The sequence below is a fragment of the Myxocyprinus asiaticus genome, chromosome 7, assembly GCF_019703515.2.
Source record: "Myxocyprinus asiaticus isolate MX2 ecotype Aquarium Trade chromosome 7, UBuf_Myxa_2, whole genome shotgun sequence".
In the NCBI taxonomy this organism is placed as follows: Eukaryota; Metazoa; Chordata; class Actinopteri; order Cypriniformes; family Catostomidae; genus Myxocyprinus; species Myxocyprinus asiaticus.
This window is the reverse complement of record NC_059350.1, coordinates 28950474-28970266: the sequence shown is the minus strand read 5'-3', so window position 1 is coordinate 28970266 and position 19793 is coordinate 28950474. Positions and strand designations below refer to the sequence as shown.

At 47.9% G+C, this 19793-nt stretch overlaps 1 long non-coding RNA gene across 1 annotated transcript in view; it reads left to right on the top strand.

The window, feature by feature from the left end:
• The first annotated feature begins 1261 nt into the window (after positions 1–1261).
• LOC127443757 (uncharacterized) overlaps positions 1262–19793 on the top strand; it is a 600892-nt gene continuing 582360 nt past the window's right edge. Inside the window, exon 1 of the long non-coding RNA XR_007897698.1 lies at positions 1262–1357. This is a non-coding gene — a long non-coding RNA (uncharacterized LOC127443757). The remainder of the gene's footprint in view (positions 1358–19793) is intronic.

Genomic DNA, 19793 nt, shown 5'->3' with positions numbered 1-19793 from the left:
CAGGGAGATTGGACGGTAACTTTTACACTTGCTTGGATCTTTGTCCTTTTTAAGAATCAGACTGATCCAGGCTTGTGTCATGGTTGGAGGAAGCTTTCCATTCTTTAATGAATCAGTATAAACTTGTAGCAAAACTGGAGCCAGTTCTGTAGCATAAGATCTAAATATATCTGGCTTTGCCAGTAGGTAGGGAATTAATTACCTCGTCAAGCTCCTCCAAGGTTATCTCAGAATCAAGAGAGTTTTTTTGCTCAGTCGTCAGTTTAGGAAGATCTAATGGTTCCACAAATTTTCTAATATCTTCATCAGTAGACGAAGACATGGAACTATATATTCCATATATATATAACTATAATTCTTTAAAGGCATTATTAATATCAATGGCTGAAGTAAAAATTTCACCACCAGCAGATTTCACTGAGGGAATGGTAGAAAAAGACTCTCTCTGCTTTATATATCTAGCCAAAAGCTTCCCTGCTTTGTCACCCGACTCAAAGTATGACTGTCTTGGCCTGAATAACCAAAACTCCACTTTCCGCGACAAAATAGTATTATATCTATATTTCAATCGGGTCAATTCTCTGAGGCCATCAGCTGACATACAACACTTCAGCTCTGCCTCTGCACTTGTAATATTTCCTGCCAACTCCATAAGTTCTTGTGCTCTGGATTTTTTGATGAATGAGACATACTGTATGATACGACCCTTAAGAACTGCCTTAAGTGTCTCCCAAGCCACACCCACAGAGGATACTGAGGACCAGTTGGTCGCCATATAAACATTGATTTCAGTCTTTAACATTTGTTGGAAATCAGGATTTTGCAAAAGGGATACATTTAAGCACCAACTATATGATTTCTTTTTTTCTGTGTGTGGCAACACCTCTAAACTCACCAGGGCGTGATCTGAGACTAAAATGTTTCCAATTGAGCAATCAACAACAGATGAAATGAGGGATTTGGATATAAAAAAAAAATCTATTCTAGAATAAATCTTATGGACTGATGAAAAAAAATGTATAGTCCCTACCAGATGGGTTCAAAAGTCTCCAAATATCTGTAAGACCAAGATTTTTACACATCCTGTGAACCATCAATGTTGCTCTAGGGGACTTGCACACTTTTGTTTCACTATGATCAAGGACTGAGTCCATCAAAAGATTAAAGTCTCCTCCCAATTGTACATCATGAGGGGTGCCAGCGGTTTGCAGCATCCCTTCAAGATCTATAAAAAAGCCCTGATCATCAGTGTTAGGTGCGTAAATATTAGCCAAAATCAACCTTTGCCCTTGAATTTCAGCTAAAACAATAATTACTCTTCCTAATTTATCTTTAATCTGTTTGAGACATTTGAATTGTAGATGTTTATTTACCAATATAAATGACTCCCTTGCTCTTACTTGAGCCAGCACTAAAAAAAACATGTCCACCCCATATCTTCCCAAATTTTTCAGCTTCCTGCGGGGAGAGATGTGTTTCTTGAAACACTATATCATATGTCTTACGTTTAAGAAAAGTAATAACCTTCCTTCTTTTTATGGGGTGCCCCAACCCATTCACATTCCATGTGGAGAGAGATAGTACATGTAGAGCAGAGGAGGGCGGGGCCGGGCTGGAATGACGCACGCCCGGTGCCCAATCAGCCTGATGGGGCACGTGACGGATAAAAGAGGCCGGGGATGACAGTTCGAGAGAGAGAGAATTACAGGCAGCTGTACTGTGTGTGTTTATGGTTGTGTGTTTTTGGTTAAGTTGTTCATTAAATTTATTATTTAAGTTGTCAAGCCGGTTCTCGCCTCCTTCTTTCCCTCTAACCCCCCTTACACTGGTGCCGAAACCCGGGAGGAGGAGGGATGCCCGTCGCAGAGTCCTCAACACTGCCATCCACCCAGCGGAGCGCCGCTGCCATCCACCAGGGGATGGAGTAGCTCGACCACGGAGGAGTGCCCTGCCATCCCCTAGAAATGCAGAGGGGTCGAGAGAAGACTGCCGTCCACGAGGGGAGGAGGGAAGCGACTCCCCGACCGCCTGGAGCAGTAGGGCCGCTGCCAGGGGCGGAGGAGTGTCCCCACGGGATGCCGGGAACGCGGAGGGGCGTTCTGTCCGCTGGGGGTCGGAGGTCTGACTCCGGTCCGCCCGGGGAGGAGCGGCTGCCGTCCGCCTGAGAGGGTGGAGGAGTGATCGAGGACCACTCGACGGCGCATCAGAGAACCGGTGAGTTAGTTTCTTTTATCTCTCTCCTCTCTCTCTCTCTCTGTCGCTCCGTCAATCCCTCTAAACTCAAAAGGTCCATGAATGCCCACGAACCCCCAAGACAACTTTGCCATCGGATTGCTCAATTTTGCCTCACAAATTTGTGACTCGACAAGAGAGAAACACGATCGGTTCAAGGAATGTAAGAAACTCTTATATCGGCGAAAGATTACTTTTGCTCTAATGTTTCCGGCCAAACTGAGAATAGAAATGAAGGTCGGTCGCAAAGTATTTACTTGTCCCAATCAAGCAATGTCTTTTATTGAATCAGTGTCTGAGTAAACCATTGGATGTTTCTCATGTGAGTGGGTCGACTCGCTGTACTTACTCTTGAGAAAGCTGGGCATAATTTTGGTTTCTTTTTTCTTTTTGCGTTGGCTCCGCCTAGTGGCCGGAGCTTGTTTTGTGAATAACACTTTTCCTTAAAGAAATTTTGCATTGAAGTTCCCGGCCAGTTTGAGAGTGGACACTACGGATGACCGCAAAATATCTACATCTTCACACAAAGGATGTCTTTTATAAAGTTGACGGATTATGTAAGTCATGGTATATACTTTTATGTGGCCTCCGAGTGAATTGACCGGGGAACCGGGATGCCAGTATGGTTTCTTTTTGTATTGGTTCCGCCTAGCGGCTGGAGCTTGTTCTATTGAATAACACTCCTTTGGAACAGCTGTGGATTAATCTGTTCGTTCTTCGTGCTTATTCCTCCTGCTGGCTGTAGTTTGTTTTGTTGAGTTTTTTTTTTTTTTTACGGGACACTGGAATGATTACGTCATCTGTTGAACTCATAACAGCTGGCTCACTGAACATTCGTCTGTCTGTCTGAGGAATCTGAATGTTTTATATCAGCTGGAATTTGTTTTGTAGAAGATCACACCTTTTAGACAGTTCTGTGAATGAATCTACATGTTCTTTGTGTTCATTTTTCCTATTTGCTGGGTTTATTTTACAAAGTATTTTCTGTTATGTAATTTTGCCTCACAAATTTGTGAGGCAAAATTGAGCAATCCGATGGCAAAGTTGTCGTGGGGGCTCGTGGGCGTTCATGGACCTTTTGAGGGATTGTCACTGGTTGGCGCTTTCGTGCGTGGGGTTAATGTGCACATTTTTCTTTTTTCTGTTTGTTTTGTTTGGGGTTTGATTGTTTCACTAATGGGGAATATGGTCTGTATAATTTTGTTTTTGACACACAATTTATTTTTTCTACTTTATCAAAATGTCAAATGTTAATATAAGTGTACTATCTCTCTCCACATGGAATGTGAATGGGTTGGGGCACCCCATAAAAAGAAGGAAGGTTATTACTTTTCTTAAACGTAAGACATATGATATAGTGTTTCTTCAAGAAACACATCTCTCCCCGCAGGAAGCTGAAAAATTTGGGAAGATATGGGGTGGACATGTTTTTTTTAGTGCTGGCTCAAGTAAGAGCAAGGGAGTCATTTATATTGGTAAATAAACATCTACAATTCAAATGTCTCAAACAGATTAAAGATAAATTAGGAAGAGTAATTATTGTTTTAGCTGAAATTCAAGGGCAAAGGTTGATTTTGGCTAATATTTACACACCTAACGCTGATGATCAGGGCTTTTTTTATAGATCTTGAAGGGATGCTGCAAACCGCTGGCACCCCTCATGATATAATATTGGGAGGATCCTTTAATCTTTTGATGGACTCAGTCCTTGATCATAGTGAAGCAAAAGTGTGCAAGCCGCCTAGAGCAACATTGATGCTTCACAGGATGTGTAAAAATCTTGGTCTTACAGATATTTGGAGACTTTCGAACCCATCTGGTAGGGACTATACATTTTTTTTCATCAGTCCATAAGATTTATTCTAGAATAGATTGTTTTTTTTTTATATCCAAATCCCTCATTTCATCTGTTGTTGATTGCTCAATTGGAAACATTTTAGTCTCAGATCACGCCCTGGTGAGTTTAGAGGTGTTGCCACATATAGAGAAAAAGAAATCATATAGTTGGCGCCTTAATGTATCCCTTTTGCAAAATCCTGATTTTACATAACAAGCATTCAAGCATTTACATTACAAAATTACATAACAGAAAATACTTTGTAAAATAAACCCAGCAAATAGGAAGAATGAACACAAAGAACATGTTGATTCATTCACAGAACTGTCTCAAAGGTGTGATCTTCCACAAAACAAATTCCAGCTGATATAAAACCATTCAGATTCCTCTGACAGACAGACGAATGTTCAGTGAGCCAGCTGTTATGAGTTCAACAGATGACGTAATCATTCCAGTGTCCTGTAAAAAAAAAATACTCAACAAAACAAACTACAGCCAGCAGGAGGAATAAGCACAAAGAACGAACAGATTAATCCACAGCTGTTCCAAAGGAGTGTTATTCAATAGAACAAGCTCCAGCCGCTAGGCGGAACCAATACAAAAAGAAACAAAACCGGCATCCCGGTTCCCCGGGTAGTCGAGTCAATTCACTCGGAGGCCGCATAAAAGAATATACCATAACTTACATAATCCGTCAACTTTATAAAAGACATCCTTTGTGTGAGCATGTAGATATTTTGCAGTCATCCGTAGTGTCCACTCTCAAACTGGCCGGGAACTTCAATGCAAAATTTCTTTAAGGAAAAGTGTTATTCACAAAACAAGCTCCGGCCGATAGGCGGAGCCAATGCAAAAATAAAAAAGAAACCAAAATTATGCCCAGCTTCCTCAAGAGTAAGTACAGCGAGTCGACCCACTCACATGAGAAACATCCAGTGGTTTACTCAGACATTGATTCAATAAAAGACATTGCTTGATTTTGTTGGGCCTCATGTGTTCAGATAGAAGACAAAGGCAGGCCTAACAGTCATAAAAACATAACTCAAGCCCCCACCTTCTAAGTCAGATGTTGTACTGATAAAAATCGCGCCAAAATCAAACAAAGGGAGTCCAAAACAGACTACAGATCCATGAAGCCTTGCCCTCTAAAGGATCGAGCTCTCAACTCCTATTGGATGAGGCACACCACAGAACGTCCCTCAAACATGACATCATCAGGACTTCAAATAATTCTGAAATGCTTCCAAAGTTGCTTCCAGTGACTTAGTTCACCGAATACGGACGTAGCTTTTTGCTGCTCTCCGGTGCAACCTCGTGGCTTAAGGAAGTAATGTCCGACTTGAAACTGTAGCCATACAATCTCCATTTCGCTGGACGAGTTGAGATTACTCTGTGTTCAACCGAACACTCTAACGGATCCGAAGGAGACTGCCGAGCAATTCGCATCTTCATCCGTTGGCCTACAGAAGTGAAGAGATTAAAGATTTCTCTTCCATCTTCAATCAAGTCGACATTTCTGAGTTCTCCGCCAGCCCGCCGAGAATCAACAGCCGTACCGCCCGCTGACAGCGCGAGTAAACGCCCCCCCCCCCCCCCATCACCCGAGCCTCAAGGAACCGGGTCAAAGTTAAAGGACAGAGGAAAATGCATTCTACCTGTGTCCTCATGCGATTCAAGTAAGAGGTTTACATCTGGGCAGAGATAGAATATTATAGTGTGCTATTCTTGTGTTTCAAGGTTTTTTGCTTGTACAGTTTACGGACCGCCATGTCCGCTAATTATTAATACTCAGGGTATTAATTATCACGAATTTGTTTTGCTGTATTGTGGTCCAACCAAATTGGACTGTTGTGCATTTTCGCCATCGCGGGTGAGACAGCAACTGACTTCATCCATTAAAGAGTCAAATAACAAGGGACTTTTACGAGCCCCGCTCGTAAAACCGCGTCTCTGAGTGATGAACACGGCTGCTTTATCTCCAGCTATCGCGAAATCAGCTTTCGGGCTGTCACTTAATCATCTCTCTCTCTCTCTCTCTCTCTCTCTCACTAACCACACTGACACACACACACACACTGTCACACACACACCCTATGTGTTATAGGATTATTTTATTTCCATATCTAATCATATCACTGTTTAGTTTGTAGTTGTAAGTCGGAAGTTCATTGACTGCATTGTATTAATTATTAATTGATATTACTGCATAAATAAACTTCGTTTATATTACAAAGAGACGTGTTTTGGTTTGTTTTGCATACGCCTGTGTCATGCTGATGGGATGTCAGTGCTCGGATTCAAACCTTCATTCATTGTTTTTTTCCCGAAAATTGATATTCTTCGGATGTCGATTTTCCTAAGAAAACAATCTAATATTGAGACTGTTTTAATATTCGGTTATTAGTCCCTGATTCCAGGGTGGTACCCTGTCAATGTTAATCCTTATTAATATTCTATTGATTTTTGATAATTGATAATTATCTTTGATTGAATGTGAATGATCAATAAGATAGTGTTAATTTTAATTAATGTTTCATCGACGTTAACAATTAATGATTATCTTTGATAACGTCATGGTTACTGGTGTAACCTCCGTTCCCTGATGGAGGGAACGAGACGTTGGTGTCGATGTAGTGACACTAGGGGTCACTCTTGGGAGCCCGAGACACCTCTGGTCTTTGATAAAAGGCCAATGAAAATTGGCGAGTGGTATTTGCATGCCACTCCCCCGAACATACGGGTATAAAAGAAGCTGGTATGCAACCACTCATTCAGGTTTTACGCTGAGGAGCCGATATAAGGTCCGGCCATTTCAGCGGGTAGTTCAGCGTTGTGGCAGGAGGGACCAACGTCTCGTTCCCTCCATCAGGGAACGGAGGTTACACCAGTAACCATGACGTTCCCTATCTGTCACTCACTCGACGTTGGTGTCGATGTAGTGACACTAGGGGTCCCTATACAAAACGCCACAAGGCTGAACTGTGTTACGTGAACTGGCGGTGTGTGGTGGGCAGACTTGCTGTGTGCCTCATAGCCAGCACACCAGGTCGACACGTAACCTCCCCCAACACAGTTATAAGTGTCGAACGGCCCTTTTTGGGGACAAGTCGACTACCCAGAGATAGAGACAGGCTTAACCCAGTCATGGCCTCTTTCCCCTTCTCTTTTTCCACTCCCTAAAAAAGAAGGGGGATTATCCGACTGGGCCGCCAGGTCTAGTCGGGGGGTGTCCCTCCCAAGGGGAGGACACCGCGGAGACCACACCTCGCCCCAAGAGAGGGGGGGATATTTAAGTGGAAGAATACATCACATGGTCTTTCCAACCACGTGGAGAGCCTTCAAGGTAGATCCTACCCAATGGGGGAGGAGTTACTACAACATGGAGACTGAGGGGCTCTGCCCAAGGAAGACGCAGTTTGCCAGTAGGGAAACGAACTAGCGGAAGATATCGATCGCATGGGGTTAGCCTTACAGGGAACCGCCACATGCGGAGCACCTACCCCAGAACCGGGCTCTTAGTTAGCGCGTGTACTGGGCCGGCAGCGAGTCTCTCCGAAAACTCGACTGCCACAGGGCTCGGAGGAAGTCAACCAGGGAACAACCTTTGTGAACACTACTGGGAATTAACAGCGCACATCTTCAGCTCAAAAGGAGGTGGAAGGCGCTATGTGCAAGCGATACACCCGGCCGGCTATCCCGGGCTTATCCGCTTGTGTTGCGTGCCACTACCTGGGACGAAACCGGTTCCACCCGGAGGTTGTAGAACCTTGCAAAGGTGTTGGGTGTTGCCCAGCCCGCTGCTCTGCAATGTCTGTTAGAGAGGCACCTCTGGCCAGGGCCCAAGAAGCCGCTACACCACGAGTAGAATGGGCTCGTAGCCCTACCGGGGGCGGCATGTTTTGGGCGAGACATGCCATAGTTATGGCGTCAATGAGCCAGTGGGCGATCCTCTGCTTGGAGACAGCGCTTCCTTTCCGCTGCGCACCGAAGCAGACAAAGAGCTGCTCAGAGAGTCTAAAGCTCTGCGTGCGATCCAAATAGATGCGCAAAGCGCGCACTGGACACAGCAACGCCAGGGCTGGGTCTGCTTCCTCCTGGGGCAGCGCTTGCAGGTTCACCACCTGGTCTCTAAAAGGAGTGGTGGGAACCTTGGGCACATAGCCCGGTCGGGGGTCTCAGGATCACGTGAGAATAGCCCGGACCGAACTCCAGGCACGTTTCGCTGACAGAGAACGCTTGCAGGTCACCTACCCTCTTGATGGAAGTGAGTGCAGTCAGGAGGGCAGTCTTCAAGGAGAGTGCCTTAAGCCCGGCTGACTGCAAAACTCAAAGGGGGCTCTCTGTAGACCCTGAAAAACTACAGAGGTCCGATGAGGGAACAAGGCGTGGCCTGGAGGGATTCAGCCTCCTGGCGCCTCTTAGGAACCTGATGATCAGATCATGCTTCCCTAAGGACTCACCGTCGACTGCGTCATGGTGTGCTGCTATGGCAGCAACATACACCTTCAAGGTGGAAGGGGACAGCCTCCCTTCCAACTTCTCTTGCAGGAAGGAAAGCACTGATCTGACTGCGCACCTCTGGGGGTCTTCCTGATGGGAAGAACACCACTTAGCGAACAGACACCACTTAAAGGCATACAGGCGCCTCGTAGAGGGAGCCCTAGCCTGAGTGAATGTGTCTACCACCGCAGGTGGGAGACAGCTTAGGTCTTCTGCGTCCCGTCCAGGGGCCAGACATGGAGATTCCAGAGGTCTGGGCGCGGGTGCCGGATGGTGCCCCTTCCCTGAGAAAGAAGGGCCTTTCTCAGGGGAATTTGCCCAGGGGGAGCCGTCACGAGGAGCATGAAGTCCGAGCACCACGTCTGGGCGGGCCAGTAGGGTGCTTACCAGGACGACCTTCTCCTCGTCCTCCCTGACCTTGCACAGGGTCTGTGCGAGCAGGCTCACTGGGGAAAACACATATTTGCGAATGCCAGGGGACCAGCTGTGTGCCAGCGCGTCTATGCCGAGGAAGGCCTCGGTGAGGGCGTACTAGAGCGGGCAGTGGGAGGATTCTTGGGAGGCGAACAGGTGCACCTGTGCCTGACTGAATCGACTCCAAATCAGCTGGACCACCTGAAGGTGGAGTCTCCACTCTCCCTTGAGGGTAACCTGTTGTTACGGCGCGTCCGCCGAAGTGTTGAGGTTGCCCGGGATGTGAGTGGCTTGCAGCGACTTGGTGCTGCTAACTCCGTTGGAGGAGACGGCGGGCGAGTTATGACATACAGCAGGAGCGCAGACCACCTTGGCGGTTGACATATGCTACCGCTGCCGTGCTGTCTGTCCGAACTAGCACGTGCTTGCCCTGGATCAACGGCCGGAACCTCCGCAGGGCGAGCAGAATTGCCAGTAACTCGAGGCAGTTGATGTGCCAACGCAGCTGCGGACCCGTCTAGAGGCCGGCAGCTGCGTGCCCATTGCCAACAGCGCCCCAGCCCATTTTGGAGGCGTCTGTCGTGACCACGACGCACCTGGAGACCAGTTCTAGCGGAACACCTGCTCGTGGAAACGAGAGGTCGGTCCAAGGGCTGAAAAGACGGTGACAGACCGACGTAATGGCCACGCGGTGTGTCCCGTGGCGCCATGCCCGTCTCGGGACTCGAGTCTGGAGCCAGTGCTGAAGCAGCCTCATATGCATCAACCCAAGCGGGGTGGCCACTGCCGAGGACGCCATATGCCCCAGGAGCCTCTGAAAATGTTTCAGTGGAACCGCTGTTTTCTGTTTGAACGCCTTCAAACAGGCCAGCACCGACTGGGCGCGCTCGTTCGTAAGGTGCGCCGTCAAGGAGACTGAGTCCAACTCCAAACCGAGAAAAGAGATGCTCTGAACCGGGAGGAGCTTGCTCTTTTCCCAGCTGACCCGAAGCCCTAGTCGGCTGAGGTGTGAGAGCACCAGGTCCCTGTGTGCGCACAACACGTCTCGAGAGTGAGCTAGGATTAGCCAGACATCGAGATAGTTGAGAATGCGAATGCCCACCTCCCTTAACGGGGCAAGGGCAGCCTCTGCGATCTTCGTAAAGACGCGAGGAGACAGGGACAGGCCGAAAGGGAGGACTTGTACCGATACGCCTGACCCTCGAACGCAAACCGCAGGAAGGGTCTGTGTCGAGGAAGGATCGAGACGTGAAAGTACGCATCCTTCGGGTCTACCGCCGCGAACCAATCTTGATGCCGGACGCTCGCTAGAATGCGTCTTTGCGTCAGCATCTTGAACGGGAGTCTGTGTAAGGCACGGTTCAATACTCGCAGGTCCAAGATTGGCCGCAACCCACCGCCTTTTTTCGGTACAATGAAGTAGGGGCTGTAAAACCCCCTCTTCATCTCGGCTGGAGGGACAGGTTCTATCGCGTCCTTCCGTAGGAGGGTAGCGATCTCCGCGCAAGGTAGCAGCGTTTCCATCCTTCACCAAGGTGAAGTGGACACCGCTGGACCTGGGCGGATGCCCAGCGAAGTGAATCGTGCAGCCGAGTCGGACGGTCCGGACCAGCCCTCGCGACGGACTGGAAAGCGCAAGCCATGCACCCGAGTTCCGCGCAAGGGGGACCAAAGGGACAACGTCATCGGATGTACCGGCGGGTGGGGCCTCGCGGCGGGGCGGAGCTTGAGGTGCCACACCACATCGTGGCCGTGCTGAGTCCGAGGACATCGAAGCACTTACCTGGCTCCTTGTGACCACCCCCGGAACAGCCTGGGACGGGGGAGGAAGAGGCCTGTCCTCATGACCCGTGGAGACTGTCACATCGGGGGCGGATTTGTGCCACAGCTGGGCGCTCAGGGCGGGAGACCGCCGCTGGAGCGCCAACCTGCCAAATGTAGTGGTGGACGGTGGTCGTGATGCCAGCCGTACACACCGAATATGTGACCCAGGGAACAAGGAAACTACTCTTGCGGAGCTCTTGAGTACTGCAGCCACTTGGGCATGCAGCGCAATTAAATGCAAAAGGTAACAAAAAGAAGATCTGCTTACCAGCTCCAGAGCAGAGGGTTTCGTTGTCCCTGGGTCGCCCGTCTCAGGGGCGCTTCGAAGACCTCCGTGGGTTCTTCGGTGCCGGCTGTGAGACGGGTGGCGTCGGCTTCCTGCGGTGGGCTCCACGCCGGGGCCGGGCCGGAGGGGCGGGCTGCGGCGGAGCCGGTGCAGTCACCGCAGGGGGACGCCCTCGGCGATGAGTAGATGGGGGGATCTTGAGCCACGCCGGGGCAGGACAAGCCGGCTAGCATCCATCTACTGCTCTACCATCGAGAACTGCTGGGCAAAGTCCTCGACAGTGTTGCCGAATAGGCCCGCCTGGAAAATGGGGGCAGCAAGGAATCGTGTCCTGTCGGCCTCACCCATCTCGACCAGGTTGAGCCAAAGGTGGCGCTCCTGGACCACTAGTGTGGCCATCGTCCGCCCGGGAGACCGCGCCGTGACCTCCGTCGCTCGGAGAGCGAGGTCGGTCGCCGAGCGCAGTTCCTGCATCAATCCCGGGGCGGAACTACCCTCGTGCAGTTCCTTTAGCGCCTTGGCGGACTTGCAGGAGAGCCATGGCGTGCAGGGCGGAGGCGGCTTGTCCAGCAGCGCCGTAGGCTTTGACCGTCAGAGACGACGTAAACCTACAGGCCTTGGACGGGGGCTTTGGGCACCCACGCCAGGTGGCGGCGCTCTGCGGGCATAGGTGCACCGCGAGCGCCTTTATCCACCGGGGGATTGCCGAATAACCCTTGGCCGCCCCACCATCGAGGGTAGTGAGAGCGGGGAAGCTGAAAAGATCGGGACCGTGCAGTAAAAGATGCCTCCCGCGATCTTGTCAGCTCTTCATGCACTTCCGGGAAGAAAGGAACGGGGCGGGGCGTGGCTTTGAGCGGCTCCGCGAGCCCAGGAACCAATCACAGAGCCGCGAGGGTTCAGGGAAGAGCGGTGAAATCCACTCTAACCGACGCTCGCGGCTGTCCGGGAAAGCATGTCGTCATCTCCGCGTCAGCCTGTGACTGGGCGATCGACCCCGAAGGGAGGAGCCCAGCCGAGGCTTCCGACTGGACGAGCCCGCTCTCCGATGCTGCGCTCGAGAGATCATCACTTTCGCGGGCTCCGAATAAGAGGTCGAACTCGCCGTGAGACGAGCCGGCGGACTCACCCGGAAGCCCGATCGGGGCAGACGAGCGTGCTGGGGAATGGGAGTTCCGCGGGGGGATACCCGGTGGAGGCGGTCCCATTGGGGTCCCCAAATCGCCCCCAGTGCTAGCCGCGCTGGCCTCAAACCCGTGGGTAAAAGGACCGAGGCGGGAGCCTCTGGGGTGGCTCGCTTCTTTACGAAGGCGAGCCGCGACCGCAACGTTGCCATGGACACATTCTCGTAATGAGAATGTGACCATCCACGAACGCTGTCTCCGCGTGAGCAGTGCCCAGACACGAAAGACAGTGATCGTGACCGTTAAAAGGCGAGAGATAACGAGCACAACCAGGAATAACACACAATCGGAAAAGCATCTTTAAAAAGACGCGTCTTTAAAAAGACGTTCCGTGTGTGCGCTCTTTTAGAGAAATATATACTCTTTTAGAGGGGAAAAATGCTCTTTCAGAAAATATACTCTCTAGTTTTTCTGCCGAAGCGCCCAGGGGCGTTCTCTGCAGTGCACCAGTGCAGAGGAGGGAGAAGCCGCTGAAATGCGCCGTCAGATCCAGCAGGTGAATGAACAGTAGTATTCAGCTCAATGAGCATGACCGTTCGGCTCCGAAGAGAAAATCTGAATGAGTGGTTGCATACCAGCTCCTTTTATACCCGTATGTTCGGGGGAGTGGCATGCAAATACCACTCGCCAATTTTCATTGGCCTTTTATCAAAGACCAGAGGTGTCTCGGGCTCCCAAGAGTGACCCCTAGTGTCACTACATCGACACCAACGTCGAGTGAGTGACAGATAGGGAACTGTTGATTTAAAGGATTAAAAAAAGCTAACATTGATTCTCATCAATGTTCTATTGATTTTAATAATTAATAATTATCTTTGATGATTATTAATTATTGCTAATAACCAAACTTGCTCCTAAACATAGCACACTACATTTACTGGAGTCCCATATGAGGTTTTAATGAGTTAGATCCAATTAATTAATTTAAATATTGATTAATAACTACAGAAATAATTATTAATTATTTCTGATAGTAACACTGATCTCAACAACCAGTAAAGCCCTACATAATAATTGGTGCCCCGTGTGAGGCATCCTACGTGCCAGTTCTGTCACAGTGTGTATGCATAAGAATCCAAAGTAATAACTTGAAATCCTTACTTCAAAGTTTGGTTCTGTTTGACAATTTACTTCTCAAAACTTGCCAAACATAAGCCAGTGTGGTGTGAAAGTGCTCTTAAGAGTGAATTAGGGGTTGGAAAATTTACTATAGTCTGCTTAAAATCTGCTGTTGTTATTATTTAACTCCTAACGCTTTCATCTAAATGTTACAGAGAGGTGCCAAGTCACTTCATTGACGTCCACCAAAGAGAGAACACAGTGAAATTTGCACATTACATAGCAGTAGACCGTAAGCCACAGGTTGAAGCCTCTCAACTGTGCTTTTGTGCTAGCATTATATCAACTGTAAAACAACAAGCTGTCAGAGCCACTATCACAAGAATTTTTACGGCCCCAGTAAAATGAGTCACCAATCGCCCTGTGTGATTGGAGCTAAAGCTCCACAGAGGTTAGTCGACCCAGCACTGCAAGATGTAGTTGCTGCTGTCCTCTGTCTCTCCATAGAGGAGAGAAATAACCTTAACAGCTACAATATTAGTCGTTGTGATGAAGCATTGCAGGAACTAGTTGATTATGTCAAGAACCCGGTCGGGAAGCCAATGCGCACAATCCTGGACCTTGTGGGCCAAATGTTCCTTCTTCATCACCGCAAAACCCAACTGCAAACCGCCGAGCACCAGGCCCAGCTCGCACAGCTGCAGAGCAGCTATCAAGCGGTGCAGAATGAAAATCTCAGCCTGCACCAAGAAATTAGGTGCACTCAAGCTGAGAAAGTCCAGGCACAAGAAGATAATGCCTGGATGCAGGAGGAAAACGAAGCCCTGCGCAGGCAGCTTCAAGCTGCCCAGCTAAGAGTAGAGTCAGATCAGGTAAGTGCAGCTGAAACGCACCGCACGACATCTGACATAGAAGAGGGCTCCCTTTTTAGCGATACGCGTAGAAATGTGCCCCTGAGAAACCCAGGAACACACGCTAGGAGCCGAGCTGCTCCTAGTGGTACAGTCTCTGACTTCGTCCTCCAAGACACCTTTCAAAATCCTCCAGCGGCCCGCTGGTTGGATGCAGGTGCCCCTCCTTATAGTTGCCCTCCTCAGTCATTTTTCAGTCACGACACCATGCGTTTCAAACCGACTGATTCCACACTACGAAGGGGGGACGATTATTTTCAAGCCCAGAGTGGTGTAAGCGGCTCGAATATCCCATTAGCCAGGGAGCTGTACGCAACCCGGGGTCCACCCCCACGCATCGACTGGACTCCTTCCCCACCATGAAGGGGAGGAAGTCGTCCTCATCGCTATAGCGATCCGAGTGACTGTGATGTTTCAGATGACTAGGACGACCCGTGGTCATACCGACACCAACGCTTGCGCATCCGACAACTCGAGTCCCTCGCAGGGGACATAGAACGCTTTGACCCAAATAATCGAGATTCAAACATCGACAATTATCTTAGGGAAATTGAGCACTGCCTGATTGATTTGCCTTATGCTTCTTCACGCGAAAAACTCAAGCTCATATGGAAGACCACGGTAAGGAGTGTCTATGCGTTCATGGAAACGCTACCGACTGGTACACGAAACCGCTACTCAGCTCTGTGTAAAGCCCTACGCGAGGAGTATTCGCTGTATATCGACGAAGCCTCCGCTACCATAGCTGCTTTCGCCATCACCCAGAAGAGGCACGAGCCTCCGCGTGAGTATTATAGACGCCTGAGAACCACGTACTTCCAAGGAAGTAATGCACCAGGTCTGGAGGAGGAATGAGCTTTCAAGTCTCTTTTCCTTCACAACCTCCACGAGTGCGTGCGATTTGACGTCACAATGCACTGCAGAATGGGCAACCCCACCATGCAGGAAATCAGAAAGTACGTGCAACTGGCATGGGAGACATGCGTGCGCCCTGCCCGAGGGCACGAAGGCGACGCCAGAGCTCTGGGGATCCAAGCCTCATATGCAGACCTAGCAACAAAACGCCTCACGTTAAGGTGAATTCTAGAACAGGACCCCAGAGGCGCCGATCACCCCGCCAGCAGGGTAGGCAAAAGAACCAGGGGGGTGGTGACCAGACACACCCCCAGGGTCACGGCAGACCTAAACAACAAAACGTTCGCCGGCCGAAAAGAAATGCGCGTTTCAAACGAAAACCCAAACAAGAAAGTGAGTGGGTAGGCAAGGTTTCAAATCCCCTCAGAGAATAAGATTTGAGAGAGGAAATGGAGGATATTAGGAGACGCTTGACTGAGTTAGTAACTAAGCTTGACGTGCTCCGTTGTTCACCAGGTCCGTCGACCTCCTCAAAGGAACACGGGGCTGAAACCTCGTCAGTATGACTAGACGATGTACCCCCTCCTGTTAACGCCAAAGTTTACTTTGTAGGTCGGGAAAAGGGGAACAGTGTCCAAGTTGCTCCCCAAAACAGTCACTCCTAACATGCCACACCCTCCTTTTCTGACCTTCTTGGACGATCTGTACCGTAAGGGCAACGCCTGACATGTGGGTCATTCAACTCCCACACACTACTCAACACCGGTTCCGAAATAGTCTAATGGGTTCCAACACCTTCGCAGAGGTGGCTAGAGCAAAGCTCTCCCTTGGCAAACCGTTATAGACAGAGACCTGCAACATAAGCGTCACAAGCTACACACAAGATAGGTCGTCTATCACAAAACGGGCCTGGATTGACACCTTTCAAGGGATGATGCTAACATACCCTGTTTACATATGTCCCATTAATTAGTTGGCCAGGACCTACTGAACCGATTGGCTCCGCTCATTGACTGCCGTCGTGGACACATGTGGGCTCAGGTTGACATACCGAGACCACTTGGTCCAGAAAACATTTCGCCAGCTTCAGATACACACGTCGCCATCGTCCAAAAATCCAGCAGAGACGACGACTCCAATAAGAACAATTACAGGGCCTGAATAAAACCCTTCAGGGTACTATAGTCACTGTAAATTTGCAATCCGTTCTTATCAATAACATTTTGCACACTTTAGGGACTTTGTCAGAGAAAACAACTTATGCGTGTATCGTTAGAGATCTAATGCAGGACCTCCTCAGGGAAATTAGCTCCTCAGTCAACAGTCTGAGTGATGGAAGGATTCCAGCTTACCTGGTCTCCTTAAACCTTGTCAAACAAATCCTTAGATCTGCAACTATCTCCATTGTGCAACCTTCACAGATACACATGGCATATAGTTTTGGCATTGAAATTCCAATCCATGTAAATCCTCAGAACCTCAAAATAGAATTTATCCTCAATCTACCGTCATAGGCAGAATATATATAGACTAAAATCTGTATTTAATGTTGGTTTTCAGAGAGGTAATGCACACATTCACCTCAATACTCCACCAACACACCTACCATGATGAGGACCCCTCGCTCTACCTTATCTCTAACCTAAACATGTGTACTAAGACAAAGTACATTCATTGGGTTTGTCAAAACGCAACCCCTTTGTTAGAGAGGTGACTAACTACCTCTGCGGTCAAAGAGCCGAATTCCATGAACAAGTGTCATGATAGCATGTCCATCAAAGATGATGGAACAGAGACAAAGGTAGAGCGAGCAGGCAGTCGCTGGCTCGTTAACACACCAGCCACCGAAGTCATACGACTGCCATGATACAGCCACTAAACTAAGGCCACTAAACCAAGGCTACCAAACCAAACAGTGTTCTTAATGGTTCCCCAAGGAGCCAGTGTGCACACTGACGATATTGTCCTCCATCTCAATGTCAACAAACATGATGCAGAAATTGAGATCATGGACGCATTTAGAGGTCACAGCCTCACCGTTGATGACACCCTTCGACAGCAGCTTCAGGCTGAAGGGATGGAATTAGTGAAGTTCAGTCTCAAACCGACTGGCTTGACCACTATATTTCATAGTCACATAAGCAGATCGTCATCTTACCAAGAACACCCTATCAGTTTGGTTGCCCTCTGGCTCCTCCTTAGTGGTTGGATCATCACAATTATTGCACACGCCATGTACAGGTACATTCAACACCTACAGGCCAGACCGGACTCACTTCTCATACAGCCGCGTTTTACACACCAGTTTGAGCCCATCACACAGGTTAACTCCATCATTTCCAAGGATAAGCCTTTTAACCTTTAACCCTCCTTTCCTCTAACATTTTGTTCCTAGTAACCAATGTCAGGTTCTACTTTGATTTTGTGTTATGACCAAAGAACAACAAAGGATTGTGTTATGGTTAATGCTGTGCCTTCCAGTAACTTGAAATGTTTATGTGTGATGAATGTAGTTTTAGAATTAGCTAGAAGTTCTATGCCCAGATGTGCCTCAATCTCTGTCCAGATGATAAAACCTCTGTGAACTAATGAACTGTATGGACTGTGCAACCATTTCTCTTTCCTATCAGGAATACATGGATGGCGTAACCCACAAGTTACTGTGAACCGACAAGAACTGTTCGGCCCTTCAGTTGCTCTAAAGATGCTGGACAACAACCAACTCTTCAGAGCAAAGGGGGGAGTGTTGGGCCTCATGTGTTCAGATAGAAGACAAAGGCAGGCCTAACAGTCATAAAAACATAACTCAAGCCCCCACCTTCTAAGTCAGATGTTGTACTGATAAAAATCGCGCCAAAATCAAACAAAGGGAGTCCAAAACAGACTACAGATCCATGAAGCCTTGCCCTCTAAAGGATCGAGCTCTCAACTCCTATTGGATGAGGCACACCACAGAACGTCCCTCAAACATGACATCATCAGGACTTCAAATAATTCTGAAATGCTTCCAAAGTTGCTTCCAGTGACTTAGTTCACCGAATACGGACGTAGCTTTTTGCTGCTCTCCGGTGCAACCTCGTGGCTTAAGGAAGTAATGTCTGACTTTAAACTGTAGCCATACAATCTCCATCTCGCTGGACGAGTTGAGATTACTCTGTGTTCAACCGAACACTCTAACGGATCCGAAGGAGACCGCCGTGCAATTCGCATCTTCATCCGTTGGCCTACAGAAGTGAAGAGATTAAAGATTTCTCTTCCATCTTCAATTAAGTCGACATTTCTGAGTTCTCCGCCAGCCCGCCGAGAATCAACAGCCGTACCGCCCGCCGACAGCGCGAGGAAACGGCCCCCCCCCGTCATCACCCGAGCCTCAAGGAACCGGGTCAAAGTTAAAGGACAGAGGAAAACACATTCTACCTGTGTCCTCATGCGATTCAAGTAAGAGGTTTACGTCTGGGCAGAGATAGAATATTATAGTGTGCTATTCTTGTGTTTCAAGGTTTTTTGCTTGTACAGTTTACGGACCGCCATGTCCGCTAATTATTAATACTCAGGGTATTAATTATCACGAATTTGTTTTGCTGTATTGTGGTCCAACCAAATTGGACTGTTGTGCATTTTCGCCATCGCGGGTGAGACAGCAACTGACTTCATCCATTAAAGAGTCAAATAACAAGGGACTTTTACGAGCCCCGCTCGTAAAACCACGTCTCTGAGTGATGAACACGGCTGCTTTATCTCCAGCTATCGCGAAATCAGCTTTCGGGCTGTCACTTAATCATCTCTCTCTCTCTCTCTCTCTCTCTCTCTCTCTCTCTCTCTCTCTCTCTCTCTCACTAACCACACTGACACACACACACACACACTGTCACACACACACCCTATGTGTTATAGGATTATTTTATTTCCATATCTAATCATATCACTGTTTAGTTTGTAGTTGTAAGTCGGAAGTTCATTGACTGCATTGTATTAATTATTAATTGATATTACTGCATAAATAAACTTCGTTTATATTACAAAGAGACGTGTTTTGGTTTGTTTTGCAAACGCCTGTGTCATGCTGATGGGATGTCAGTGCTCGGATTCAAACCTTCATTCATTGTTTTTTTCCCGAAAATCGATATTCTTCGGATGTCGATTTTCCTAAGAAAACAATCTAATATTGAGACTGTTTTAATATTCGGTTATTAGTCCCTGATTCCAGGGTGGTGCCCCGTCAATGTTAATCCTTATTAATATTCTATTGATTTTTGATAATTGATAATTATCTTTGATTGAATTTGAATGATCAATAAGATAGCGTTAATTTTAATTAATGTTTCATCGACGTTAACAATTAACGATTATCTTTGATAACTGTTGATTTAAAGGATTAAAAAAAGCTAACATTGATTCTCATCAATGTTCTATTGATTTTAATAATTAATAATTATCTTTGATAATTATTAATTATTGCTAATAACCAAACTTGCTCCTAAACGTAGCACACTACATTTACTGGAGTCCCATATGAGGTTTTAATGAGTTAGATCCAATTAATTAATTTAAATATTGATTAATAACTACAGAAATAATTATTAATTATTTCTGATAGTAACACTGATCTCAACAACCAGTAAAGCCCTACAATTGGGACATGTAAATACTTTGCAACCGACCTTCGTTTCTATTCTCAGTTTGGCCGGAAA